Source organism: Lissotriton vulgaris, chromosome 1_1 (assembly GCF_964263255.1).
Source record: "Lissotriton vulgaris chromosome 1_1, aLisVul1.2, whole genome shotgun sequence".
In the NCBI taxonomy this organism is placed as follows: Eukaryota; Metazoa; Chordata; class Amphibia; order Caudata; family Salamandridae; genus Lissotriton; species Lissotriton vulgaris.
The window spans coordinates 1,100,005,523-1,100,033,457 of NC_141685.1; the positions used below are offsets into that span (position 1 = coordinate 1,100,005,523).

A 27,935-nucleotide genomic window follows, 5' to 3' on the forward strand; every position below is an offset into this window, starting at 1 on the left:
GTGTGGAATGGAGAGTCCTGCGCGGATTAACTTCCACCTATCCACTGCGCTTCACCACCCTGCGCGGGGCCGTCGATGCGCTTTGTCAAACAGCAAGGTCTCCTCCGGGTCGCCACTTCTACCCACTTGTTCTGGGGCTGAGGCACAGACACCTAGCCACTTCCACCAAGTTATTTCGTGCCTGACCACTAGGGGTGCTTCCCCGGCCTCACTACCAGTTCTCTTCACAGGTGGGCGAATGGTCTGTGCCCTGCAAGGGATCTCTCCAGGTCAATACTGGGGGTGTAACGGCACCTCAGCAGTGCCCCCAAAGGATAGATGACTGCGCACGCCAAGACCCAGCCTGCTCCTTGTGTGGGGTTCTGCTCCCCACGTTGCTAGCCGGGGCGGTAGGCACAGGGAGGGGGGGGGCGGAACCTCCCGATAATGGCACAGTTCTCAGCAGCAGTCTTCAGGCACTAGCAATGTCTCTTGCCAAACGTGGCACAATGGCGGCCCAGTCATGCTAAATCCAACGCAATTTGAGGGTTCCCCAGTGCACAGCATGGGGCATTCGGCATGCAGTCCCAGGGCGAATCTTGCACAGTCGCGCCCCGTTGCTCTCCGCTGTTAGCGCACACTCAGCCAGGCCTTGGGTGATATTCCAGTCAGGCGGAGGCATGTGCCTGCAAATTCAAGCGCTATAGCAGCAGTTCTTGGTACCGGGGCACCGAACCAATTCAGGCAGATTCAAGAGGCCGCCGCGACTGTCCAGTGCGGCTCCTCAGGCTTCTCCCCCCCGTCGCTGACAACTCAGCAAGCTTAATAGCCCCTACCTCCTCTGGGGATGTTCCCCCTCCATCGGGCCCCCTCATCTCACCGCCGTACTGTCCGCCGTGCAGCGGTAGCCTCGCTGTCTGCCGGGAATGTCCTCCTCGTTGCCCCCACCCCTCCGGGCCGTTAGCTGCCGTCAGGGTCCGCCAGTCCACTCAGGATGGTTGCCCCCACGACGCGCTGCACCGTGGTCGCCTCCTCGCTCCAGTACTGGCCAAGCAGGCCACAGCACCATATAAGCTCCTGGGCGTCTCTGCTTTCCCCGCACTTGCACGGGGCCTGACTTCCGCCCTTCAAGCCACGGGCTTTCCCAGCGTTCTTAGCCACCAAGCTCTTCCGCCGGCCCTCACCTCTGCAGTCAGCCAGGTTTCGATCGGCTCCTGACTTCTCGTGTCGCACCCGTTCCGCGCCAAAGTTTCACTGAGTGTTCTTCAGGCAGCAAGGTACGGCTCACTTACGCTTTGGACGTGTGCACCACGCCGTTAGTAGAAGAAATGTAGGATAAATGTTCCGGCCCTCAGGAGCCTCACTTGAGTGCGGCCATTCAATTGCGTGCCCTCTAGCGCCCCCCAACTCTGTTTTTGTTCCCTGTCTACTTGTAGAATACACAGTTGGACACTGGACAGATTGATTACCAGTTGAATCGACTAGCGCGTCATCTTGATTACTACTGCTCTTTATGAGTTTGGACAGTGTATAATAGGTATGCAATATGAGATCTGTTTTAAAGTTTATATACCTCATATTTACTGGAGAAAGGGTGAGAGGAACTGGAATATTCCTAAATAAACCTTGTGGAGGTCCTTTTTTACATGGTCTGTGGGTAATTTGGGCACAGACATATATTATAATATAAATGCAGTTTCTGTGAAAAACAAGAAATGACAAAGCTGTGCCCGCTCTTACGATGCGGGTTCGCTTATGACTTGACTCTTATCTTACTCTTGACATCTTTACTCTACTCAAAGTAACCGTCACAAACTATTGCCAGGACACATCTCACAAAGTTTGAAGGCTTTCGAATAAACCAAACTATGATCTTCTCAACCAGTTTAGAGGTACATACAAATTATCTAAAACTCAGTTATACTGCATAGATGATGTGTTTAGAGCATGCTACCGTTCATAATTCCCCATTTGTTCATCCTCAGTTGTCTTCCTCCTAAGAAAATATTATCTCCATGGGTGATTTTCAAAACTTATGCTGGTCATACATTTTTAGTTTTCACTTTTTCTTTTTCTCGGTTTCTTCACTTCTTTTCACAATATCTTTTCTATGAATTTTTTGCAGTTCCTATTTGTTTGAAAAAACACAATGGGTCACAGATACTATATATGAGAGTGCCCTTTTGAATTTTTAATTTGGGGACTAGCATTACAATAAATGATTCTAAATAGAGTTGGCCTAAAGCTGGTCGGGTGAAGGATTCACAATCTTCACAATGTTTTTCATCTTTTTAGAAAATAAGTAAATAATGCAGAGGCAGTATACCAAATATATAAATTCATTTGATATAGCATTGAATGTTGGTATGTAAATGTCTTTAAACAGCCTTGAAGAAGTTGTCTTTATGACAAAACACGTGTCGGCTGTCTTTTTCTTCAACACCTCTGATGTGTCAACACATCCAAGACTATTCTTTGCAATTTTACTTGTTTTTTTATAATTGATATATTAATAGATGTTATGAATTTATGATTAAAAAATACTGGCAACAAAGTCAGCAGTGAAACTCATTAATGGATGTGCTCTGTAACCAGAATATCAATGATATTGATATTATCTGATTCTATATAGTTTATAAAAGAATTAAATAAGGTGCTTCTAACCCCTGCAGTTTCAGCCAAAAGACCACAAAACTGCAGAAAGCAAAAGGAAAGAGAAGCAATATTTTACTGACATCCTTAAAAAAGATACCTCAAGCAGAATAATGTGAGCCCAGTCTTTCTTGCTGCTACTTTGTATAACGTAGTTACATTGTATTGCCCCATTCAAGAAGAAATAAATATGACTCTTTTGCTCTCCTTTTACGTTCTTTGAATGGCATTTAGTTTTTGGCTATGCAGGTGTTTTTTTAGTGTTTATGTGTTTAGACTGGTGAGGGCTATTTACCTTTTGGTGGGGTTTTATCAGTTATTATAGGTTTAAACCTGGTTCTACCTGGGCATCAGGCTATGGGAAGGGGTAAAACCCACAGCCCACCTGAAACATCTCAGAAGCAAGGGGGCGGGCCTCATTTACAGTATGAGACATCTAAATCAGGGTCTTCACAGTCCGACATCTGAACCCGTCCGAAAAGTTCTAAGAGCAAAACTTGTTCCCTCTCTCAATTATGGTCATCTAGTTTTTCCCGGTGCCGTCAACAAGCTCCTCATGAACCTTCCAATTTCTGCCTATAAGAAGGCTCTGGCACTCCCACGACAGGCCAGGAGAGCTAGAGTAAGACTGGAGCTGGGCCTTATTTGTCCGGATATCAACTGTTCAGGGGATATAATAAAATACTATATCAGGACGCTGCCTGATTCAGAATTATCACTGAAAGCTCAAATTAAAGTAATCTTTGAAGTGGAAGGCAGGAACAGTTGGTAGCTGCAATAAGTTTACTTGAAATAGAAGCCCAAAACTTGCACAACCTGGACATCCTGGCAATAGCCTGGAAAAAGACAGTGAATACACAGGTCAAGAGAATTTCCTATGTAAGGGACCTGGAAATTCTACACCATCAACCGATCTTTTTTACACTGGACGCTTCTTACATCCCGGGAAAACCTCAGCCTTATTTTGAGCAAGCTTTGACGGTTTTGGCTCGGAAAATAATCTCCTTTATGAGACTTCTAGCACTGCCCATTGTGGACTTCAATCCATCCTGGGCCCGGCAAGACAATTCAAATGTCTGTCATCTTTGTAGTTACCATCGTGAATCCTGGCTCCATTTGTTATGTTGCTGCCTGAAGCTAGCCAGAGAGCGGCAATAAGTGGTTCTCCCAAGTTGCAGGTCTCACGGCATTGGGCGATACAGAAGTCTCAGACCTGTGCTTCTCTGCTAATACAACTCAAACTGTGGCCAGACAAGGAAAATTCATTGATGTAATCCGGATTGTACTTACACAAATGATCAAGAACTAATCAAACGGCCACCATGCAAGAGTGACTATAATTAATTATTTTTTAAAGTTAAAATATTATTCCTGTTTCTGCAATACATTTAGACTCCTCTCTAGGACAACATTTATCATAACTTCCAGGCTCACAAGGAAATGAAAAAGGTCAAGACCAGAGGACTAATCAAGTCAGTCCAGGTATCTAGCACCGAACCAAGAAACATTAATATTAATGGGAATAGGGCTCATCTAAAAAGTTATGCAAACTTGGCCATCAGACACAGGAGTAAGCCGTACACACCAGCACTTTAGTTCCAGCTCGGACATTCATTTTAGGACTTTTACTCTTTTAGTCCTTAGCAAACTCAGCGAGATTTTAACTTTTCTCCTTCTTAATAGCTTTTTAAATGATGGTATAATGTAATGATTTTAATTAATTGAAAAATAAAGTTTACTTGAAACTGAAACTATAGGTTTAAACCTTAAACAGGATAGCCTATCAATAATTGATGTTAAATGTGAATATGAATAATATAGTTACAACAGTAAATTGATCAATTTAATATACTAATATATATGTCACTGTTGCAAATTTCCCAGCTAAAAAGTAGCGAGCCTCATGATGAATGGGTTGGAAAACCAAAGTTGAAGATGGACTGTTCACATGACCAGCCGTACTTACTCATTTGCATTACTTGGGCCTATAGGGCCGATTTAGAATATGGCAGAACCTTTGGGACACGTTGGGACATGTTGCTGATGCTTGCCGCGGACACCTCGAAACCGCGAGCTGGGGGAACTCAATTTCCCAGGACTCCAAAAGGTGCGGCCTGTTGCTGACGACATAGTATGCACCAGGATGCGCACAAGAACCAGCAAGGGCTCCCGCAGCTCGGGCAGTGGGCGGGCGTGCCCGGGCCAAGGCAGGCCCGTTTGAGCCAATCCGCGGCCGGTCGAGGAAGGGCAGGGCCACCCCATTGGAAGTGCAGAGACTGAGAAACCACGGTAAGAGAAACTTACATCGTATTTGTCTGTTGGAAATTAATATTGACCAAAACATGGGCAAAAGTAAAGTACCACAAGAAGGGGGGAAAAAGCCCATGGAGAATGCACCCATTACGAAATATCTAAAAAAAACGCAGTGGGCATTATTAACAGCGAAATCATTCATGTAGAGGAGCAATTGGCAGCAACTAAAACAGCACTTGATGTTGCTCTAAAGGAGACTGCACTAGAAGGTGGTACAGAACCCTTAGTACCCGAGAGTAATATGAGAGGTAAGGGCAAGGAGATAGAGACACTTGCATCAAATTAATCTAATAATGCAAACACCCATAAATCTTCGACCCATGTGTCCTAACCTCATCTTTGGAAATCTTAGAATTAACAGACGATACATTACTGATATCCCCCCGCGAAAAAAGGAGACAAACCAGTACGAATTGCCAATAGCCCAGTGGAGAAGCAATCAACTAAGATCAACTAAGATTACAACTAAGGTTAAAACATAACCCAAACAAAAACCGGGAAGAGCTAATCCTGGGAGGATCAGAGGGAGTGTGATCTCATAAATCAGAAGCCGGTAGATCTTGAGATTTTATTTAGGAAATTACATGGCAAAATGGATAGTATCGAAAGACGCTTAATGTCGGAAATCAAGCTGATACAGAAAGATATGGCATTTTTAACAGATATGGTTACTGAAATATTACCCTCTAAACCGACGAGTAAGATATCTAGCACCTCTAAGTTAGTCCATAATCTAACGGAGAGTGTAAAAGGAAAACCAAACCCTGTTATTATAACTGGCATTGCAAACCAAAGAGAGACGAACAGTATAGCGACACCAAAGGATATTCTGTTTACACAACCAATACAAGATACAAGGTTTCACAAAGAAGACACTCACCATGCTACAAGAGCGCCAAAAACTCCGCTATCATTCATGACAAATAGAACTACACAATGTGATGAAAACATCAAGGGGACACTAAATCTACCACCTAAGGCAAGTCCATACGCCATCGTCTAAATAATGTTCCTAAATTATCGGTAAACCAGAGGGAAACGTATGAGACTTTGAAGAATCAAGTAGTCCACTGGATCTCCATAAACACCAATGTCAGGGCGCATATATTATATCAGGACATTATCATGTTAACGAGAGTTAACTGGCTGGGTAAATCTAGGAAATCATGTCAGGGAAATTGTGTAGTGATAAATTTCCGAAGTAGCAAATTGGTGGGCGATTGGTTGAATTTCTTTCGGAATGATGAAAAAGGGTACTGCTCTGATAATTTGATCACATAATGGCCGGCCCATTGGTTCTTATTTTTTATAGGTCTAGTTATAGAACTATCCATGCAAACACGAGATTTAACTCACCGCTAAATATGCCATTTTATAATATATATGCACCGCTGAGGAGATACAACGAAATAGATTGATATACTATGGCTGATCTTCCATCTATGAACAAGGACCATACTATTAAATGTAGACTGCATTACACTGATTTTACCACACAAATTGAGGAATTTGCCATGGAAGAGCCTTTGCATAGCATTACGGGTGATGTTCATATTTGCAATCCAAATTGGTGATCTTAATGTACCGTCCCATACAGAGGCTTTCGATATGCCCTTGTATAATTACAGTAACCACTCTCCTAATAGTATCTCGATGGAAGTTGGTCCTATTATATACACCAGTGAGTTCTGAAATATTATGACGTGGAACATCGCCGGGATTCAAAATAAGATTTTTGAGGATGGCTGGCTGCAAATGCTGGATGGGTTCGCGGTAGTACTAATGCAAGAAACATGGAGTACTGAGCCATTTTTTATAAATGGCTACTAAACTGTTTGCACTAATGCCAGCCCATCTAGGATGGAAGAGCGAAATGTGGTTTAGCCACATTAATCGCAGTTACCTCACTTCTGACCTTAAGGAAAACGTTTATTTTATCACAATATTATCTGCTGTTGTATTTTTATTCAAAAGGAAACCAGGCTATTGTTGTAATAAACTTTTATAATACCATTTTTGATAAAACAAAGAGTAAGGTTATCAAGCTTTTAGAAAGTCATTTGGACCTTTTCTTGAAGGGAGTAAAAGGGGATTACATTTTAGTTTGAGTGGGGGATTTTAACTGTGATTTTGAAGTTGGAGAACCCTGTCGGTATTGTGATCACTTTTGTGACAGAATTCCACATTTTTCACATGACATGTACGGGGAAGCCATCAATAATGCGGCGCATAAATATGATCTATTAACTTTAAAACCCACTACCCCAGATGGTGAAATAAACATATACACTTTTGTAGGAACAAGGTCATCCTCAAACATAGATCATTTTATCATATCAGCCAATAGTATTGATCTGGTAGAAAAGGTTTTGATAAATATCAGTATTTTTAGTGATCATCACCCCTTAATTGTGTCATTGAAACTAAACTTGTCACCAAAAGTATGTGGTAAGTCAGCGGACACCAGCATCAACACCCAAGGGAATAATGGTGTTTTGATTAAATGGTCGGGTGTGAATCCAGTTACATTCATGGAAAACCTTAAAGGGAAAACACAAAGAGACTTAGAAAACTGTTTGGATAGTTCTTCCTCGGATTCGGCAATCATAACTGCCTTCTGCTATATTACAACAGAAATTTCAGGTGATTTAACAACTAAAAGGAGGAAGAAAGTTTGTGATCTTAATCCTAGATAGTTCAACCATAAGTGTTCCAGGTTGAATGGGAAATTGAAACGTGCACTTAAACAAAAGCCCAATAGACCCCATTAAGATTAGCCCTGCCTCAGTACATCAAGTTTGTGTCCCCCTCAATCCTCACATTAGGAGCAGGTATTTTCAATCTGGCCAGGGTACCCGTGCAAGAGCAATCTCCTGGGGGCGGGGTGCTGAGAGGAGCTGCTGAGGCAGGTGATCAGGGGCCTAAAGGACTTTCCAAAATACCATGCCACCTCAGTGACAGTGAGCAAAACCTCCTCCCGTGGCCGAGCATGAGTGAGGGCCTACTCTGGAAGCAGCAGACACTGCAAAAAATACCTGTCTGCTTTGTCGGCCAATGAGACAATGAGACCCTGCATGGACACAGTGGGGCAAGTGCCTTTTTGGAACTGAGAAAACAACAACGTGCAAGGCACCGCCCCAGCATCCACATGAGGAGCCAGAACACTCTCTCTACCGGCATGTCCAGGTCCTTTTTTTCAGCACTTGCTCCTCCAATGACAGAGACCACATGGTACACCCACTCTACTGTGCAGAGTGGCTCGACTTCAAATGCCTTGTAAATGGGGATTAATTTGTTTCCCCGCCCATGGAAATTTAATTTAATGAAAGAGAGTAAATTAAGATTGAGATGGCCACAGTTGTCAGAACACAGCACGCAGTCGGGCAGCACAGCGCACTCATACCTTTAAATGCATTGTGGCATCCCATGATACTACTGGGACTATGGTGGTCCCAGGGGCGCTATAATTGTGTGAATAATGCACTCTAGTGCGGTGATGTGGACACCAGCACAAAAATGTGTTAGTCTATTCTCTGATGCTTGGTACTTTACATGGCAGTTTAAGGGAACACTTGTAACATGTCTGAACCCACTTGCAGGAAAAACCATGTCCTGGTGAATTGTCAGGTTTGTTTAGGCAATCATAATTCACCTTGAATCCAATCGCACTTCTTGAATGAAAAATAACTTGTAGTATGCTGAACCAAACATTAGATGGCAGGAGTGTACATACAGAAGCACATGCTGCATACAAAAACATTTAAAAGACAGAGTGGAGGCACTATGAATTTAAATTAAGATTGGGTACATGAACATTCGCCCAGTCATTCTTTCAGAAATATAGCACTGCTGAAGAGGAAACAAAAGCTCAATTTGACTTGCATAGTTGTAAAAGAGTGATAGGCCACAGATGAGTTTGGTTATGTGCACATGTAAGAAATTGGGTTATTAGTTGAGGGGGATAAGTACTCACCTCAAGTAATCATCACAATCCTTGTCAGGTTGAACCCTTACAATCACTAAATTAATCTGAGCTCAACCCCCTGGTAGCTATGGCAATGAGCTGGCAGGCTTAATTTGGAGGCAATGTGCAAAATATTTATGCTGTACTAAAACAGAAATAAAGGTCCAAATGCAAAACAATAAAATCCCCCAAATGAACTAGAACAAATGTAATAAACAATAATGCACCTAAATGGAAAAAATCAAACAAAGGGAACCTGAAATTTGCATTTTTTAAAGTTTTAAATAGAAATGGTGCCACAAAGCACAATGTGACAACAATCGTGGATAGCATGGTAGAACAGGACCTAGGTGCATTGTGGTAGTGTCAGGTTAAAGTGCTAGGCACAAGTCGATGCTAATCACTATAGAGCAAATACTCTAACCAAGTTCATCCTGGTCAAAGATGTTACCTTCTTTTTACCTTTTGAATGTTGTCCTTTAAGTCTCTATCCTCTACAGAAGTACACTTCTCAAGCTCCTAGGACCTCTAGATGACAGGAACAAGGACATCAGTCTCACTGTGACAGGCAGAGTCCAGTCCTGGTCCAGGTAATCCTGGTATCTTCCCACATCTAACACTAACATCTAGTTTTAGACAGTCCCTGTATCCATACCACACTCAGAGACAGAGGTCTGGCAAAATCAAAGCAGAGCCTTCAGCAACCTGAAAGTGGATACACACAAAGTGTTTTGGTATCCTGTTTCCCTAATCTGAAGAGCGCCCCAAATGTTATATGTAAACCCAGTAGACCTGTCAAACAGGTTGTGATACTGTAATGTCAAAGAGACTCGCAGTGTGGTTGGGGCCTGACTGCCTGGCAGGACAAACGTAGTGCCCTGCTAAATTGTCAGCTAACATTTGCATGTCACAGAGGACACATATTTGAAGTGCATGAAGGATCAGGGCACAGCTCCCAGGCCAGCCTGTCAATGCGAGGACAACTCCTCCCCACACCAAAGGCCCATTGTTACTGTCCAGGGAACAGTTCACACCTCTCCACAGTCTTGCCATCAAGCTGGGAGGTGACAGTTGAATACTTAGAGAAAGATCTACGGAGGTTTTAGATGGGCAAAAATTATGTCTTCTAAAGTACCTTTTCTGTAATCATTGGACAAATGTCAACTTAACCATTGTAAGGAAATGCCTCCTTTTGTATGATCACCTCCACGTTTTTCGACTGATGCTCCTGGTTTTTTGATTCTGAGAGTGCAATGAGGCCTGCTAGCCAGACCTCACTGCCAGTGCCCTGACCCTAAAGTGTATGTTGAAAGAGCTGTAGCCAATTGGAAATTGCTAACTTACCAGTATGTCCCTAGGATATGGTACCCTGGTATCTAGGGTATGTGGGTTAGAAGGGTACCCCAGAGCTTGTAGCACTGATTGTGCAACCCTGGAGGTCCCCCAAGTAAAGCCAGTCCACCACTGAGGACTGGTAGAGCAATCGTGCACTGCTACCCCAACTTTGCCCTGAAAAGCACTGGCAAAGCCATCACTTTCCCTTGACATGTGTGTAACTGACCCCTCTGGCATGCCTACCAAGCACTAAAGGCAGTGTGCAAGATATGACACAGACAGAACATATACTTTGCATGTCCTGAAAGTAAAACATGCAATACTGCCATTTTTATTACTGTGGAAAGACGTGGTTGCCCCATTTGTGAGTATATGGTACATGTTGACCCTTCAGCTATGCTAACTTCTGAACGATGCGACCAAAGTGGGCACTCCAAGGTATCAAATAACTTGTTACATTAAGCCTGACTTGTATAACAAGTCAAAAGTAATGTAACTTGTTGCAGTGTGCAGCTTTAGCAAAGCTGCCACTTTGCTGCCCTTAAAATTCTTGGGCCTTCTCGGGCACACATGGAGCCTACTCCATGAGACAGTTGTATGCCCTCCTGTAGAGGCTATTGACTCTCAGGAAGGAGAAACAATAAGGGATTTCAGGCCAGTGTGGTGTCACCTCCCTCTTGCAGGAAGACACTTGGGTTTTAGCCCCAAAAGACAGACTTTAAAGGTGAAGTCACCCTTAAAGAGCAGATGTGTAACACCAGGAGGGAGGGCTACCCCATTGTTGAGGCAAGCAAGCTGGTACGGGAGGCAGATATGGCAAACCAGTTGCCAAACTGGATTCCCCAGGGGTGGCATGTAGCCCTGAGGTGGCCATACCCTGGGGGTGGGCTAGGGAGGGTTAATCACTGAGAAAGGGGACTCACCAACTTGGGAGTGGAAAAAAGAGTGCATCCCGAAGCCACACTCCACAGGACGTCATCACCAGTTGGGTGAGAACCTGGTAGCCCACTACCAACTGCAACCTGCCCTGAGGGCACATTCTGAGCATAAGGACCCAGACCTCAGATCTCGACCGACTTGGAAAGAAGGACTAAAGATAGACTGCCCTGCTGCAGTGAGGGACCAGTGAAGAGAGGCTGCACAGTCGAGGCCTGCACCTCCTTCACCTGGTGGCTAGTGAAGGAAGGGACTGTGTCTGCTTTGTCTTGCTCTGGAAGAAGCTGTCTCCAGAGCCCAGTCATGCCTAGGAACTTCAAGGGCCAGTTGACTGACCTCCTGTTCTCAGCACAGGGACACAACAGCTGAAGGAGCCCCCTGGGACAAGCAGGTAGTCCAAAGTCTTCAAGTCACTACCACCACCGCCGTGTGGCTACAAGGACCAAGGCCCAAGACAGAGTTGCACCCGAGTACACTGAACCTGGAAGTGCTGTTGGAAAGTCGCTGGGACCCCCAGAAGGTGAGTTATTGATCCAGGAAGGATTGGCCTATGACCATGTCAATTGGCGAATGGACTTTGGCCAGACTGGAAAAGCTTTTGTTGGACATTGACCCTGCAACCAGGACCCCCTCACCATCTTTGTGGACAAAAGAATCTCTGCAGGAAGACTCAGGTCAACCGCTTTACAACCACAGTATCCTTAGAGACATCTTCAGCATCCTTCATTACTTTCATCAGGACCACTCCATAGGAATCCATTGCAGCATAGATTAAGTTCCTGGAACTGCTGAAAAGACTGCTTCTTCTGTGCAGGTAACTGTTCTTGAGGATCTTGCTGGTACTCCTGACTAGCCCCCTGCCGGAGTTGGTCACCCAAAGTACTTTTAAACCATCACATTGAGATGTACCTACTTTAAAATAAAACAAATTCCATGGATCTAATTCATTGACTTTGCCAAGGCTTGTACGCAGTTGAGTGGAATTGCTTTGATTTATTACTGTTTGTAATATGTATCTCTCCGAACTCTCCGGTGGATCTTTTGCGTTCTAGTGTCTAAATTCTTATAAAAATACAGACTATTTTTATAAATTGTTGCCAGATTTCTTCTTTATTTGTTTTGGTGATGTGTAAATGCTTAACACTTGTTCCTCTGTGTAAGCCTTGATGGTCAGTGCCACAGCAACCCAGGGTTAAGCTGAGAGTTTTACTGGCTAAACCTACCAGATTTAAATGGGTTGCTAAGTGTATTATACACTGAGGTTATACAAACATTCCATATAATACACCCCATTTCCAACCATTAAATTTGATTTTGTTTAACTGTTAAAAAGAGTGCTTGAAATATTTCCCAGTCTATTTCCTATGAAATAACAAAACTTATTAAACTTAAAATTGTATGTCAATGTTTTCCTATGTAACAAACAACCCCATTACAGTGAAAATAACTTAGAGGTGATTGTCACTATAGGGACGTTTAACATTAAAATGAACCTGTACATGTTTTACTTTTAAATACCATGCACCACACATTAATGGGCTAAGGCTTTGTTAGCACTGACTCATAAATGTTTAGAAGAGGTTTTTAGCCTGTCAAAAGAGGATATGTTGACATATTGAATTTGTAGTTTAAACATGCACTACTGTGCTACACATGGCAGACCTGCACTCATGTTTGATCTGTCATTAAATGGGGTGGCACAATGTCTGCTGCAGCCCAATGGTAACATTTAACTAACTAATAGGTGCCCATATTAGGGACTTATAGGTAAGTCAAATATGCCAATCTGGGGTCACACTACATAATGTGACCCAGGGGCACAACAGGCCTTTGCGCTCGCTCTGCGTGCCCATGAGTCACTTTGGGCGCACCAAGCACACCTTTTTACAGGTGCACCCAGTGCAATGATGAAAAATGTTTCGTCATTTATAATGCGCCCCCAAGACTATATCAGGTTTACTATGTTGAAAGAAGGCACTCATACTCCTTACCACAGAATTGAAGGGCTACAGTGCATAGAGTTCTGTAGCCAGCAAAAACATACATTTCAGAAAATAGGTCCAAGCAAATTGGGGGGCCCTGTGGAATGGGCAAGTTTCCAACAGCATATTTCTGTGTTTTTTGTGAATAAGAGCGAAGGGAAAGAACAGGTAATATATATTAAACGCAATGTAAACAGAACAGACACATTGTTTTGGGAATATACTTTTATTTCTGTGAAAATCTTTGTCTTTGCTAAGTTCCCAGAACTGGAAATAGGAACAGACTGAGACATAACTCTGTGGTAGACATCACCAAAGCACACCATGCAAAACAAAGGTTTTGAGCAAGAGTTAGTCACACAAGCCTGCTTGACTATTACGTCCGTAAGGTTAACTCTTGCAGCCAGAAACCATCACAGTTTCAGTGAAATTTGAAAATTCTTCACATATTCTCACATGATCTGCATTGTCGCACTCCTCCGTACTTGGCCACCACTCGATCCATGTGTCTTTCCCAATGTAGTAGGAGATCCTGCAATGGAGGTGCACAGTGTCAGGCAGGCAGTGTGAGATTCTCTTTTAGCAAACAATCAATCAGGTTCAGGTCACAGACACTGCACCAGTGCTTCAAAATTCTTTCCTCTGGTAATTTTTCACCTGCAGTTTTGCTGTGACAGTTACATAGATGAGGACAGCAGTGGTGTGAAATTACTTACTGCTCGAGGAATTTAAAAGATCAGTTCAAGGCACAATAACAACTATGCACTCTGTGCAGGAGGAAGACAATCAGGAGCTCCTTCCCACTGCTTGATAATTATTGATTCCAACCCGGTTCCAATAACTGTTGAATAATGTTATATTTTATTCAGATTGTCATGATGTCCTCATGTGATCTTGTCAGATATTTGAATGGTACTGCATTGTATGGTTTTGGGGCAGTAAAAGAATTGTGTGCAATAAAGTGTTTATGATTATATGGTGTACCAGGGTAATTTCACATTAGGAGAGCAGTGAAAGCCTGTGTGACCTCCCGTATCTGAATAATAGTCATCTGCGAACTCATGCACTAGAACAGTAGTAGTGTCATGTGTAATCTGACATTTTATTTCATTGGCACTGGGTCCCTGTGTAAACTCGCACAGCAGTAGAAGCGCACTGTAACTTCTGTATTTGGATAGCAGTGAGGTCACTGTGTAATCTCACACTGCATTATGAGAGCAGTGTGGCTTTTGTTTAGTCTTGTGGCATATTTGGATAGCAGTGTGGTAACTGTGTAATCTCACTGTGGTAATATCCTTCTTTTCTTTCTAGCATTATTATTGATGTCACTTTTGGAATTGTCATATGTATTGTAGAATGTTACATATGTAATGGATAATGTTGTTGTGAACCTGAGTTCTGGATCAGAGAAGCTGTTGGTGCTGATCTGATCTGATCTAGACGCTTTGGTTTGTGCTCCAGTGGGTCTTTGGATTTAACTTAAATAAATCCTATTTAAACCTTTCATTGCCTCCTCCGCTCTTTACATTGGCGACGAGGATCTGATAAGATAGTCACTGGCGAACCAGAATCAGCCATCGCTTCAAAGGCAACTTTACCGACATGAACTATCCCTAAAGGAGCTTTGAAAGGAAGAGAAATATTATTTATATGACTATCAAAGAAATCATCATAAATAGTAAAGATCAAATTGTCCAAATCATCATTGACATAAGAAACACTAATAACAGTGGGGTTAGACTTACCACCTCTCCTTTGAATCCTACATGAAAAAGTAAGATGGGCAATTTTACCACATTTAGTACACTTTTTTTGTAAGTGCAGGACAATCTGGAGAGTTTGCCAAATGTGTTTTAGACCCACACCTAAAACAACTTAACACTTTATTAGTTTGAAAATGACCCCTATTATGCATTTGAACAGCATAAACCGAGGTGTCATTATGTTACATATGTAATGGAGAATGTTGTTGTGAACCTGAATTCTGGAACAGAGAAGCGGTTGGAGCTGATCTGATCTAGACGCTTTGGTTTGTGCTCCAGTGGGTCCTTGGATTTAACTTAAATAAATCCTATTTTAAACCTTTCATTGCCTCCTCCGCTCTTTACACTCACACTGTAACAGGAGAGCAGTGTAGCTTTTGTTTAGTCTTGAGGCATATTTGGATAAAAGTGGGGTCCTTGTGTAATCTCACACTGTAACAGGAGAGCAGTGTAGCTTTTGTTTAGTCTTGTGGCATATTTGGATAGCAGTGGGGTCCCTGTGTAATCTCACACTGCACTAGGAGAACAGTGTGGCTCCTTTATGTACTATGCATTGTATGTGGATGGCAGTGGTGTCCCTGTATAATTACACACTGCATCAGAAGAGCAGTGTAGCTCCTATATAGTCTTCTGCTGTATTTAGGTGGCAGTGGTGTCACTGTGTAATCTCACAGTGCATTAGATGAGCAATATGGATCCTGTATTTGGGTAACAGTGGGGTCCCTGTGTAATCTCATGCTGCTTTGGAAAGCAGTGTGGCTCCTGTCTAGCCTTGTAGTGATGGCAGGGCCTTGTTGGTGCACATTGCTATGTTAGCATAGGCTTATTAGAAGTTTAAACGCCATTTTACCTTTTGCTGCTTTTCCACACAACACTGCATATAACTGTTGTTGTAAGTTAGGCTGCGTGAAATTCTTCACATGAGAATAGCTTGTTTTCTTTATCACTAGACTTAGATCGCAACCTTAGTCTGCACAGTGAGTGCTAGAGCCCCCAAGGTTATCATAACAATGTTAGCTGTTGTTTGGGCTGATCAGCTCACGTTTTAGACATAACATACATGCAGCTGCAGCTAACTGAAATTCTGGCGCCTTTAATATTGTACTGTAGGCATGATTCTAGGCACTCAGAGAAAAATCTGGTTCCAGAGAGAAAGAGCTTTTGCAGATCCTGGAGACCTTCTACATTTTATAAAACTAGTTCCTAGCTAGGGAGGGTGGCATACAAGGCACTATAGCACCTGTTTCCACTATCATTATAATATGGTTTCTCCTTTTGTGTTTTATAGAATTCTAACAATGCTTATCGTATTATTTTTAATCATATGCCTGCTTATGTTAGCAAAAATACTGCATCTTAGAGCACGTCATTAAAATACACATTTTAAACTTTTCCAAGTCTCTATTTACTCCTGTTGTGGACTGGTATGGAAAAAAAGAAAGTGTTCTTGATTCCCACCATTCCTGAGAGTACCATAAGTCGCATGTTCTGAGTTGTCTAATCATTGGCAGCTTCGCTCTAGGTCGGAGAGCTAATGAGACACTGATGCTAGTCGGTTAGGGGTTCTAGATACTGAGGTGAGTTTTTTGGTCCACCACAATTCACTGAGGTTGTGGGTCTCTTCTGCACAGTTCTGTGTGTGAGCAGAATCCCTGCAACAGTCGTACAGTGTATTTGGGTAGATGTGGGGCCCTGTGTAATCAGTGCATTAGGAGAGCAACATGGATCCTGTATTTGGTTAACAGTGGGGTCCCTGTGTTATCTCATGCTGCTTCAGAAAGCAGTGTGGCTCCTGCCTAGTCTTGCAGTGCATTTGGGTAGATGTGGGCCCTGTGTTTTTTGACACTCTATTTTTGCAGTGTATTTGATTAGCAGGAGGCTCCCACTGTAATCTCAAACTGAATTAGGAGAACAGTGTGGCTCCTTTGCATTGTATTTAGACATCACTAGGCTTCTCATATTACATTAGGATAACAGTGGGGACCCTTTGTAATCTTACTTCAGAATCAGAGTGCAGTGTGGTGATGGAGACCCATGTGTAATCTCATACAGGGTTATAGGAATGCTTTCTTAGCATAAGTCTGTATTAGGAAAGCACATATGTTTCTGTGTAATCACTCACAATAGGTTAGAAGACGGTGGATCCTGAGTAATTTCTCATTGTGTTTACAGGGGGTTTACTGCTTAGTGTCACTGTTTATATTTACATTAATTAGGTTCCTGTGTCTACTTACAATGTATTTGGATGCAAGTTGATCTCTTGTGTGTTTCCCCAGTGTATTCAAACAGCAAGGTGGCATTAGGATCCACTTTGTAATTCCACCTTATATTTGGACAGTGTGGGTCATGTATTATCTCACATTAGAATCGAAGGCCCATTGTTGCTTTCACATTCCTAAGCATCGCAGGAGATCTCAATAATAATTTAACGCTGATAGCACATGAGACATTAATTACCCTATCACTGCTTGATAACGTTACTAGATGAATGTTTGTTTCCAGATTTACTTACTCATACGTCTGAGTCAACAAATCAGTGTTCGGACCCCAGATTAGATAGCTCTTTCCATCTTCAAGCTTCAGGGAACTCCTGCACTTCTTGTGGCTGATAAACCGGCAAATCTTCCCTTCGAGCGCCTTGTCTGACCCTTAAAAAAAGCACATTGAAATTGTGATGTTGTGATTATCTATCTATCTATCTATCTATCTATCCATCTATCCATCTATCTATCTTTCTATCTATCTATCTATCTATCCATCCATCGATTGATCGATCGATCTAGCTGTCTATCTGTCTATCTATCTATCTATCTATCTATCTATCTATCTATCTATCTATCTATCTATCTATCTATCTATCTATCTCACCCATTGTGCTGCTTTTTACTCATTAAAACGAAATCTGTTTTAAAAACAAAATAAGAAAATAGTAACAATAAGCAGCTAATTCAGATGCACTTATGCCAGTAGATCGATTCTGTCTTTTATGAAGGGATGTGGTGCGTGCAGATAAAAAGGTTTCAAGACAAAATTTAAGTATTTGCCAATAAATTGTAATGTTTACCCACATTTCATCATTATGTGGTGACCTGGTGGATTTTGGCTGTTTTTTAAGACACATCCCCGATTTAGAGCTGCACCAACAGCGACTGGTGGACTCACTTGCTGAAGGAGGTATCCTGTCTGCTTGGTGCCTCTGGGGCTCTAAGGAATGACTGGATGGCTGCGATCAGCTGGGGCACGAGGGCCATGGAGCTGGTTCTGCATAGTGGCGATATACACAGCAGCACCTGAGGTGCCCACTCTTGGAACATTTGGACTGGCTTTCTGCAATGAGAGTGGAGACGCTTGAGGATCTCTTGGCAGACCTCCATGCCTGGAAAGAACAACCTCGGTGGCAGAGCAGAACAGAGGGGCCTACCCCCTTGAGGTCTGACTTTTGGCCCGGGAGAAGTGTTGGAGTGAGCTGGTCCACCTGTGGCAGCTGGAGCTGGCACAGCTGAGGACAGTGCAGTGCCAGCTGTGCCTGAATATCAATGGAGTTAGAGATTATAGTTAGGGATTGCCTAGCCCAGGAACCCAGATGCAGTTGAGAAGACATCCTTGACAAGTTTCTGAAAACGCGGTTTCACTGCTTTTGCACGGCCTGTTGAGCACGTTTGTTGGGGGCCCTGGTTCCTGTGGACATATTGGTCTGGCTCAGCCTGAACTGCTGGGATAATTGGTCAGATTCTCCTACTTTGCTTTGATGGTGCCTCTCCTTCATTCTTGGTGCTCAGAAATGGGTGGAATGTCTAGCATCCTTGACTAGAGTGAGAACCTGTTGTGGTGATGTCACACTGAGTGCATGGAACGCAATGATATACAGTAGCTCCCATGATGTAAGAGTGTTCCATGCCTCCCAAGTGACAATTGCTCCCTGTGCCCCTTAACATGTAGACGCTTGTTGTGTATTTACTCTTGTATCTGTTCTGTATATGGACCAGAGTATTAGCTTGTGCAAGGTGTAGTATGTTTTCTCTTGTTACTGCACTCTACGTCACTATGAGTCACCACTGAACGTTCGGAGGTTACTTATGTGATGTCACTGGAACTGCCGGGGATATGCCGTTAACCTTTTGACCTGAGCAGTCCGTTTTCTGTAAGTCTCTCGCAGGCCTTTGTTATTTGGTATATTCTAGTATATTCTAATAAATTATCTTTCTATCTTCACTCTGTGTCTTCGTGCTTCCACAACAACTTGGCAACAAGGATAATAACGGAAGGCTCAGAGAGAAAAAGAAAATAAGATAAAGAAGATGGATTCGGATGTTAAGTAAGAAAACTACAATTGAAGAAGAAGGCAAAATATGGTAAAATAAGAAATCGTCAATTAAAAGAAGAAAGCTTGGAAAAAGTAAGTGATAACGATTAACATTGTGTGACAGTACCTCAGAGGCTGACAACTGAACTAATCCAGTCAGAGGAATCGAACTGCATGTCAGGAATGACATAGGCACCTAATCCGAAATACTATTGGATTAGAGCTGGACATGTCGGACTGACGCAGTACGCCGAGACGCACAGCCATTTTGAGTTGTGAAAATTGCGAGCTGACAGGCATAACAAGCACATACGCGTAAGGAAATAATAGACAATCTGAGAGGAATTTATAGCGTGTAAACAAATAACCGGAACAGTGAGTGTAGTATGCTGTAACTGTAAGTGTTTCCCTTTAAGACTTATTCTTTCTGATCATACATTCTACTTGGAGTGTCTAGGCATTCTTTTCCCTTCATTCTGTTCCTCCCTCGTCAGATCGCTGTCGATGTCTGTTGCATGGACAACCTCTGCCGTGGGCTCCCTTTTATGTACTTTATTTAAGTAATTAAATATTACTTATTAACCTCTCTCACAGATCAGTTTGGATTTATTCACCTTCAACCTCCACGCTACATTTTGGTACCAGGAGTGGGGTCTTCTTTCAAGAGAGCTGTTTTCCTTCGTTTTACATTTTAATTACTCGGAGCTGGAGCCCACGGACAAGAGCGTCTCCTTTTACAAGGACTTATTTTTAAAGGTGCGTGTTACTAGTTTTTTTTCTCTATCTCTTGTGCCTTAATTTTTAACTTCAAGCAACTGCCATTCATCAACTTCATTTTTAAATCGCTATTCACGCGATTGACGCTCGAGCCTTTACCTGCAACCTTCGTTCTGCTTGTGCCTTCGTTCTGCTTGTGACGTCTAACTTGCAAAGTGCAGCTAAGGATTGTGGGATTGCACGTCATTACGTCATACGTCTGGCAGCCATTTTGGATTTATTTTTTCTGATGTTTACATCGCGATCGATTCACGATCTCTTCACAGTTCTCATTTCTCAGGAAATATTATTTATGGCTCAATTTCAACGATTTTATTAATTCAGTACAACCTACAGCGACGATTTCTTGAACTTGTTTTCCTATGAATTCACAATATTTCAACTACCTTCTGTAAGTTTTTTGTTTTCATTTATTTATTTATTTATTTTACTCTATTTTCTATAATTCATTCATTTTAGTCATGGCTTCGATACAAGGTGTCATACAACCTTCACCATTCTTACAAAAACCTGGCAAACCAGATTTGAAATGGTCTGGGTGGATAAAAGATTTTGAAAATTATTTGACTGCTATTGATGCTGATGATTATACTAACACTAGGAAATTAGCACTATTAATAAATCATCTTGGCACTGCTGGTCGTAGAGTCTTTCAAAACCTTCCTCACTATCCTCCACCAGTGTCAGAAGACGCAGAGTGGAATGTATATCTTGAAGCAAAACTACGACTAGGTAAACAATATCCAGATGCTACTAGTGTAATCTTAGAAAGATTCAACTTTGCCATGTGCAAGCAGTCATCGGAAGAGTCTGTTGAAGACTATATTGCTAATTTAAGAGTCCTTGCTGAGAAATGTGACTTTGGTAATGGTGTTGACACTTATATTAGAGATCAATTCTTATTTCATTGTTACTCAAAAAAAGTCCAGGAACGTTTACTTACTTCCATAAATCCTACTTTGACGGAGACCATCGATATAGCAAAAAGCATTGAAAGGTCAATTGTCACGTCCAAAGTTTTGGCTACCAGTCAACAATCTGGAACTTCTTCTCACCATGATTTAACTCAATCCATGAATTTGGTCTCTGAGGAAAATTCTGTCTGTGCCATTACTCCCAAAGGACCTAATAGAAGAATTTTCAGGAACCAGACTATTACTAAACCTCAGTTGATTTGCTTTCGTTGTGGCTCTAATAGTCATATTGGTAACAATCCTTCATGTCCAGCGCAAGGTAAAAAGTGCACAAATTGTCAGAAGTTTGGACATTTTTATAACGTTTGCAACAGAAGAACTCTGACTTCTAATTCTAAGAACTATAGACCCCGTATTAATACTATTTCAGTTGATACTTCTGAAACATCGGACTGTTCTTCTCAATTTGCAAACATGATTGTTGCCATGGATGTTCCTGAGTTTTCTGACAAACCTATCAAGGGTCCTTTTGTTGATATTATTGTTGATAATAAGGTCATTTCTACCATGGCTGATTCAGGTGCACCTGTTACTATCCTCGCTGATGTTACTTTTTTATCAATTATGGCCTGATAAGTTTCCACTTCTTGCACCTGACATAAATCCAAAAGCATTTGGAGAACTGGACATTAACTTAATAGGATATTTTTGGGACATACTTACTTGCCTAGGCAGATCAATCAAAACTAAAATTTATGTAGCCATTAAAGGAAGGAATATAGTTGGATGGAAAGATCTTGGTCTGCTAGGAATTATCCTACGTCCTGGACAAGATCCTCCCATAGTTCTTGGTGAATTACCGCAAAATGTTTTAGCTATAACTAATGAGAACCATATTGTTGATAATCTCTCTGCAGATTTTCCTGAAGTTTTCAAAAATATGATTGGTAAGGTGAAAGGTTTTGAACACTCTATAATATTGAAGAATAATGCTAACCCTATTGTTCACAGAGTCCGGCCTATCCCTGTCAGTGTCAGAGAAGACCTTAAAAACCTTCTTTCTAATCTGCAAGCTGATGGCATTATTGCGCCTATCAATGCTTCAGAGTGGGTTTCTCCAGTAGTTTTGCGAAAGAAATCCAATGGGGATTTAAGGCTATGTGTAGATTTAAAATCTCTAAATCAAAACATATTGGTTGACTGCCACCCTTTACCACAAATACTGGAAAGGGGCGACCACTCGGTCCCCCCGCACGTATGGCGGAGTGCCTCGATCCCCCCGGGAAGCCATTTTTTGGGCGGGAGGCGCGTCTCGGCTGGTATGCCCGAAGCGGCGTAGCCGGGGCGCGCTTTTTCCCGCCCTAGAGTGGGCTGGCCTAGACACCGACGTAGCCGGCCACGCCCTCGGGGCAGGCAGGGGCGGGTTTACGCCCGCCCTGAAGACGGATAAAAAGGGACGCAAGACCAGAAGACGTCCTCTTGTTCTTGTGCTCCGAAGCTGCACCTCCTCGCTACACGTGAGCTCGGGACAGAACGAAGAGCCAATTTTGAGCGTTTTGATCTTTTTCTTTGTCTTCTAGATACTTCGTCGGAGAGATGCCCAAGAAAGGCGCAAAGAGAATGTCGACTGAGCAGATGGTTCGGGCCCTTTTTAAGGATATGGCCGACATAAAGAAGCGGCTGGCGGAGCGAGACGGGGAGGAGGGATCAGGCCAACCACCGGCTGGAGGGAGACCTAAGAGGCCGAGAAGGGTTCCAGCCGGGGGAGATGTCCCGGCTCCCTCTGCCCCGCTCGAGGCGCCGACCCCGCTACCGATGGAGGGGAATCCAATCCCCGTTGTCATCACCCCGACATCCAATGAGGATATGCCCCCCGAGCTGGCAGCACAGCTAGCAGCGTGGTTGGGCGATAGTACTGAGGGCGCCACGGCTGCCGAGGCACAGGCGCTGATAAGAAAGCTGCGTAGGGAAAAAGACGCAGCCAAGGTGACCGCGCCGGTGGCGGTGATAGAAAAGCCACAAGTTGCGGAAGCAGCATCCGGTTCAGGTAAGCGGCCATTGCCGATCGCAAGGGATGAGTCAGCACCCTCTCGTAGAGATAGATTGGGGCAGCATGTTCCTTTAGCAATAAAGGAAAAGATTTGGGCAGGGGAATACGTGAATATTTTCTCCTTGCTTGTCGATCATTATGAGATAGAGCATGTCAAGAGTCAGAAGGACCTAATGCATCCAAGTGTTTGGCGCGCAAAGATGGCCGCCTTTAAGGTAAATGAGAATATTGGCAACTGGGGCAATGCGTGGGGTATTTTTACATCGATTTTGGGGGAACGTAGGCCCGAGTTGCTTCCTGAGTTTCCCATTTATCAATCACGAATTATGGGTTACTCGACAGCGTATCAAGGTAACCATTGGTTCTGTTATGACAATCTGTTCAGGAAGGAAAAAGAACATAACAAGAGTTTGACTTGGGATTGTTACGATTCTGTGACATGGGATAAAATGAAAGAGTCAGGAATGTTAAAAATGCCATTAGTTGGGAGCAATGTTGTCGATTACTCCCGCCAAAATGCGGGGACCCCCTTTCGACCAGGTACGAGCACCGATGATTATTCGAGACCTGCCGGCAATACAGGGAAAAGGGGTTTCTGCTTTAATTTCAACAAAGGTAAATGTACTAGGCCTCCGGGATCGTGTAAATTCAAACATGAATGTAGTACTTGTGGGTCGTCCCATCCTGAGTCCTCGTGTAGAGCCAAAACGGGTGAGAATGGGGGTAAGGGAGGCGCCAAACAGGTCTAAGATAGTCCGAGGGGCGCCTTTACCAACCCCAATTGATACCTTGGCGATGATTCCCTGGCTCAGCGAATACCCGGATCGTACTTCTGCTGGGGTGCTGCGGAACGGTTTTTCACATGGTTTCCGCATCCCGGTAGGGGACTTTCAGGGTGTAGGGACGTGTAAAAATCAACTTTCTGTCTTGCAGCATACATCTGTTGTGCAAGATAAGATCCAGAAAGAGGTTAGCCGGGGACGGGTCGCCGGCCCGTTTAGTGTACCCCCGGTACCGTATTTTGTCTGTTCTCCGTTAGGGGTGGTCCCCAAGAAGGACCCAGGTGAGTTTCGATTGATCCATAATCTGTCAGCTCCACATGGTCTTTCGGTGAACGATGCAATTAATCCGGAGGTTTGTTCGGTGCGGTACGCATCATTTGATGAGGCAGTAGCCATCTTGAATCGCCTGGGGCCCGGGACGTTGATGGCGAAATCAGATATCGAGTCAGCGTTTCGGTTGCTCCCGGTACACCCAGACGACCAACGTCTTCTGGGATTCAGGTTTCAGGGGTCTTATTACATGGATAGGTGTATGCCAATGGGTTGCTCTATATCATGTGCTTATTTTGAGAAATTCAGTACTTTCCTGCAATGGGTGTTCACGAAGAAGACGGGTTTCCGAAATGTAATGCACTACCTTGATGACTTTCTGTTTCTTGGACCCGCCGGAAGTCCCGAATGTGCCCAGGCCTTAGCTGAATTCTGTGAGTTGATGGGTCATTTTTGCGTGCCATTGGCACCAGGTAAAACTATGGGTCCCATGACTTGTCTCGAGTTTTTGGGGATCGAGTTGGACTCTAGTGAGGGTTGTTTCCGTCTACCGGCTAGCAAAGTGTCGAAATTCAGGGCAGCCCTGCAAGTATGTTTAAATGCATCTAAGGTTACACTGCATCAGTTGCAACAATTGGTGGGGAAGTTGAACTTTGCCTTGAGGGTGATCCCAATGGCCCGCCCCTTTTCCCGTTCAATTGCCCAAGCGATGGTTGGCCTAAAGGAGGGTCATCATCGCACGAGGTTATCGGCTGAGGTCCGCCAGGACATGCGTATTTGGTTGGCATTTTTGGCGGACTTCAATGGTCGAGTCGTCTGGAACGAGCCAGCCGTGTCCTCTGAAGAGCTTGGGCTATGGACAGATTCAGCGGGAAGCATAGGCTTTGGCGCCATCTTCGGCACAAAATGGTCGGCACAAAGGTGGCCCCCATGGTGGCATGAGGAGGGGCTGAGGAGTAATATTGCTTTCCTTGAACTGTTTCCCATTCTGGTGGCCCTGAGAACCTGGCCCGAAGGGTTCAGAAATCATTCTGTCGTGTTCTGGTCTGACAATATGACCGTTGTAGAATGCATCAATAGTCAGGCAGCCCGTTGTAAATTGATTTTGAGGCTGCTCAAAGAAATTGTCTTACTGTGTATGCAACTGAACGTGATATTCAGAGCAAAACATGTCCCGGGGGTGATGAATCAGGCGGCTGATGCACTGTCTCGTTTTCACATGCAGGCTTTCTCGGGTTTCCTTCCCTCAGCGGACCCAGAGCCGGCACCCTTCCCCGAAGCTCTCTGGTCTCTCGGTGCCCCGAACTTCGTCACCTCGTGGGAGAGAGTCTAGCACCCAGGACAAGGAAGGCATATGAAGGGGCGTTTCAGGCCTATTTAGCCTTTTTGGGGACGGAGAGAGGGGGACTTTGGGGTCAGGAAGAGTGGGTAGTACATTTTCTAATGTCCTTACGTAGGGCCGGGAAGTCGGTGGCTACGGCCCAAAGGCATCGTGCCGCCATTTCCTTTGTGGCCAGGGCCCACAACATCCAGGACCCGACAGCGTCTTTTGCAGTACAGAAGGCGCTGCGTGGGTGGCAACGCCTGGAGGGTCGCAGAGTAGATGAGAGGCGACCGATAGGTCTGGATAGGTTGTCCCAGTTGCTGGCCACACTCCCTACCACATGCTCGTCTCCTTTCGAGACGTGTTTGTTCCGGACTGCATTTACGCTGGCATTTCACGGGGCGATGAGGATAAGTGAGCTGGTTGCAAGGAACAAACAGGATGTGGTGGGGGGGTTGTGCCGGGAACACGTTCAGATCAGGGGTGATGCGATGATTGTCTCCTTTCTCAGGTCCAAGACCGACCAAGATGGGAGGGGGGACTGCACGATCATTCGCAGGACCCCCGGGTCCTCCATGTGTCCGGTACAGTGTTTAGAAGATTACCTAGCACGAAGGGTGGCATCATGGGGGGGGACATTGTTGAGGCATGCAGACGCCACCCCACTGACGAGGTTTCAGTTTCAGCGGGTGCTTGCAATGACCATTGCCGCAGCGGGCTTGGACCCGGGCGAATTCGGGACCCATTCCTTTCGAATAGGGGCTGCCACTGAAGCTACAGCCAGGGGTCTTAATGTAGAACAAGTGAAACGAGTGGGGCGTTGGTCCTCCAACTGTTATAAGAGATATGTGCGATTGCACATGTTGTGAGGCTGTAATAATGTACTCACGCTTCTTGTCTTTTGTTTGTTTTCAGTTGCGCAAGCCTACGAGGCAGGGCGGACTATGCAGTCGACCCAACACCAGGCCAGCGGTCAGACATCACCGGCTGTGAGACAGGAGGTGTGGGTCGTGGGCCACTCATACGTGAGACGTGCCGCAGACGTATTCAAAGCAGGTGACATGATGCACGTACCTGGGGAATACGGGTACAGAGTGTCCTTCTACGGAAGAGGCGGTCTCTGTATTGACCAGTTTCAAGCATTCTTTGAGGGTTTGTTAGGGCGGACGAGGTCACCGCCGTCTATGGTCATAGTACATTTAGGGGGCAATGATTTGGTCACCACCGGTAGACGACTTCTCCTTGAGGCAATGCTTTCCACGGTAAGTTGGTTAGCGAGGAAAGTTCCGGGGTGCATAATTGCGTGGTCTCATATGATCCCACGAAAAGTGTGGCGGGGGGCTAACTCGATCCCTGCGTTGAATCATTCTGTTAGAAAACTTAATAACAAAGTGAGTAGGTTGTTCCGTTCCAAGACATTGCATTCTATCTCGCATAGTTGTATTAACGATGACAGTATGTATTTGGGGGATGGTGTGCATTTGTCAAGGGTGGGAAATGAGTTACTCATAGGAGACGTCTTGGCTTGGTTAAAAACGTTAAAACATGACCTTTAGGTAGGAGTTTTGTGGGGGGTCCGGATAGCCGGTCAACTATCCGGACCTGTGGCGGTAAGGTCATGATCGGTGAGCACTAATTAGAAGATCCCTATGAGTGGGCGTCACCCAACACGGATGGGAGCGCTCGGGAGAGGTGGCCATTGGCCCCTCAATGGGGAGGCGGTCCCGTCTAAGGATGGGTCGCCGGAAGTAAAGGAAAGGCGGTCAAGGCCCCTTCCTTTGTAGGAGGGGTTACAGCCCCCTCCTGGTGAATTTCCCGGGGCCAGTGTCATCTGCGACGGCAGATGCTGTAAGTTGTGTGGGGTGGGGGGAGGTTCACGATACCTTCTAGATACCTCACACGAGTCTTCGAACGACCTTTAAATGGCGTCGAGTCTTAAGTGCCCCCGTCAAGTCAAGGGAAATTGTTAGTAGTTGCACTTGAGGTAAGCCTCTGTGCTGTCGCCCCTCCCAAGTGGGAGGGGTAAGTCTGGTTAGGGATCTTGACACCGGTTATGACCTTGCCGTTGGCCCTTAAACGTTAGGATGTACAATTTCAGTATTTCTAGAGAATGTTTTTGTAGGATGCTAGTTCGGCTAGGAGAACCTCTGTATTAGAGAATATGTTAAGGTTAGCCAAACATCGCAATGTGGTAATGAAATTGTACATAACATGAAACGTTTAATGTTTTTAATTTTGTTTTAATAAATACGGCCGGGAGGGTCACTCCCTCCCACTTCCAAAAACTTCAAGAACTGTTTCCGGTTTCCCTCCTTTTGGGGATTGTGTTGAGAGGGGGTGGCGGGTATCTCAGCCATATGGAAAGGGGCGACCACTCGGTCCCCCCGCACGTATGGCGGAGTGCCTCGATCCCCCCGGGAAGCCATTTTTTGGGCGGGAGGCGCGTCTCGGCTGGTATGCCCGAAGCGGCGTAGCCGGGGGGCGCATTTTCCCGCCCTAGAGTGGGCTGGCCTAGACACCGACGTAGCCGGCCACGCCCTCGGGGCAGGCAGGGGCGGGTTTATGCCCGCCCTGAAGACGGATAAAAAGGG

At 44.5% G+C, this 27,935-nt stretch overlaps 1 long non-coding RNA gene across 1 annotated transcript; it reads right to left on the reverse strand.

Annotated features, from left to right (window-relative positions):
* Positions 1 to 13,368: 13,368 nt before the first annotated feature.
* LOC147748678 (uncharacterized) lies at positions 13,369 to 17,607 on the reverse strand. Its single transcript, XR_015299723.1, has 2 exons — positions 17,437 to 17,607; positions 13,369 to 13,693 (listed from the first exon to the last, which is right to left on the reverse strand). It is a non-coding gene; the product is annotated as an uncharacterized LOC147748678 (long non-coding RNA).
* Positions 17,608 to 27,935: the final 10,328 nt, after the last annotated feature.